This window comes from Glandiceps talaboti, chromosome 9 (assembly GCF_964340395.1).
Source record: "Glandiceps talaboti chromosome 9, keGlaTala1.1, whole genome shotgun sequence".
NCBI lineage: Eukaryota > Metazoa > Hemichordata > Enteropneusta > Spengelidae > Glandiceps > Glandiceps talaboti.
In genome coordinates, this window is record NC_135557.1 from 10,492,960 (window position 1) to 10,496,040 (window position 3,081).

Genomic DNA, 3,081 nt, shown 5'->3' on the forward strand with positions numbered 1-3,081 from the left:
GTCTGTCTGTCTGTCTGTCTGTCTGTCTGCCTGTCTGTCTGTCTGTCTGTCTGTCTGTCTGTCTGTCTGTCTGTCTGTCTGTCTGTCTCACTTATAGTTTAACATTAGTTTATATTTTACTGTTTCTCTATGCTAACCTTTTCAGAGTTCTTTGACTGCCCACCATTCATGTACAAATGCCCAGAAAGTTACTGCATAGATATGTTTCGACGATGCAATGGACAAATCGACTGCCCACAAGCTGAAGACGAATCCAATTGTGGTAAGCATAAACACTCGTCTTATAAGCATAAATACTCAGTTCATAATAATGCATTGCTCTGACTGCGCATGGCAATATAAGCAATAGCAAATCACCAAAGGCATGCCATTTCCTCCTATTGAAAATCTCCTCGGCCAACTGCATCTCCGTTAACAGACTGCCAACAGTTGTCAGGACTTTTTGTAATATTGTCGCGAAATACATTCGGCTGTCTGTGCCAAGTTTTCAGACAAAAAGAACCGGTTCGTGATTTGAGTCAAAGAGCGGCCGTACTAGAGTTTTGGAACGACCAGAAGGTTCCCTTGTGCCGTTGAACGTTCAGTGAACGGGTGTGGGGTTAAAGATCTCTGTCCAATGAGTTGATGTGATGCAATTTCCACAGCACTCGCATATCTGTGGTCACATCACTGGCAGCCATTTTCAGGCACAAGTGGATGAAGAGATCGAGAAGATTCCATAACCTGATTGGGTAATCCCAGTCACGTGACCGTTGCATATATAATAGTAACCACAGGGGACTATGGGTTATCGTAAAAGAGATAATCTGAATACTAGTCAATTTGTGACAATATCTTTTGGTTCATGAAATAGCGTTGGAACTAGAACTCTGTACATGTAGCCCCTTAGACTGCCAACAGTCATCTTGATTCTTTTGTAGTTTACCTTTAATACTATGTTTACCGCTGAAATTAATAAAATTAAAACATGGTGTATGAAGTCGGAAATATATTAATGTGTTGGGATCCTCAGAGTAGCGAGCATTCTGTGTCATGTGTATAGAACAGAGAGAATGTGCACGGTACATACTGATTATTATATCGCATGTTATGGGTTATGTATAAATAAATAAATATTTCAGTGTTGTTTTAGGAATATGACAAAATGTAATCCGCGTCTGTGTACGGACTAGTAGCCCCTTTGAAAGTATGTGTATACACGGGTGTGTACATGTTCGATGAAATCAGACTATACTGCCGAGCTCTTTTCAACTCAATCACCATGCGATGTACGTACACTGGTAGATTGCATGCATATTATTATATTGCATGTTATATACATTCCAGGAGCCTTTTCTTCAGGGATATGACCAAAGTATAATTCGCGTGTATGTGAATACATACTACATCTCCACATTAAAGGAAGGTGTTTCTGTTCTCTCTTTCAGACACCTATTCCTGTCCAGTTGGAACATACAAGTGTGTGGGTGCAGGCAACTGTATACCACCATCTATGCTATGTGATGAAATCAGGCACTGTTACCATGGCAACGACGAACAATACTGTGGTAAGAAAATGGGGTATATATATTGTCAGTGATAGATATAAATGTGTGATTTGTCATAGGCAATCCAGTGGAACCATAGATTTTAATCGCGCCAGACGATTAAAGAAGGACTGTTGGCACGATTTTTGTCTTTCCAGACATAGTTGTAGAAGATTTATTTTCTTGAATTTGTTTTGCAGATGTGGACTGTCCAGAAGGCTGTAGGTGTATTGGTCTCCAATTCGACTGTTCTGGGAATGACATTGAGACTATAGAAGAGGTGGATCCATTTTTTGCAAGAGAGCTGTGAGTGTTTGCATATCCACATGTTTGACAAATATTACAACTACAAACAGGAATAGTCTCGGTTACCCACCCTCTTGCCGTTGAGGGCATACCCCCCCCCCCCCCAAATCACATGGTGGCAACTCTTGCTAAGAGTATGTTGATTTATCTCAAGACAAAGATAGTTTTCAAAATGTTTATACCATGATTTCGGTTAAATATACACAGAGTTGATGAAAATGAAAATTCAGAATCACTTTTGTCCAATCAATGACTGTCCAAGATCTCGTCAGCGGCTATGTTGCTCGTTACAATCTGCGACATTGTATTTTCCCAATCACCTTGTCGTAATATTACCATGCTGTATTCAAATAAATGCAGATAACACACGCATGTAAATGAAGTGCATGCAGATCGATGAACGCACACGTCAACTGCACATGTTCATTTGCATACAAATCATTTGCATGTGTGTTATCTGCATTCATTTGAATACACCATGGTAACGACAAGCTGATTGGGCAATTCTGCCTTGGGGATTTTCAAACCCTACTATCAGCATTTTGCAATTCCAGTTACAAACCTAGTTATGAGAGATTGAGCGGAATATACAGTTATCGCAGTGAACAGGTTAAATCAATAGGAAACTTGCAAACCCGCCATGTTGAATGTTGCATCATGGGAAATGTGATAATAAATACTGATGAATCGGTATTGTAAACAATACTGTTACATTGTTTGCAACCACGAATGATCAATTCATAGTTTACCCTGCCCATTGTGGGAGGATTTCTTTATTGGTAGCACCAGATTAATTATTGCAATAACCACAAATAATCCCGTAGTCCTTTGCGTCTGAGCATGCTCAGTCTGGATTGCAAGTTCCCTATTGGCATGTTGTTATTTACTTGATAGATAGCAACATTTCCATGCATGAACACAAGAGAGTATCACTTGAGGATTGCCTTACTAACTGAATTAACCTAACGAAACTCTACTCCATTACAACCCTGTTGTTGCCAGCAGAAAAAGTGACGTACAACAAATGTGATCGGTTAAAAATCATAAATGTATATGTTATATATAGTCATGTGGTAAATGTTTCTCGTCTTAGCTGCATTTATTATATATTCATTGCCCTGACCTCTCCTTACACATTTTTGTTAATTTTTTGTATCCATGGCACGAGATTTAAAACTTACATGATACTGGCACATCAGAAGCACATTAAATAAACACCTGTGATAGAGTAGTTAACGAATATGGGGAT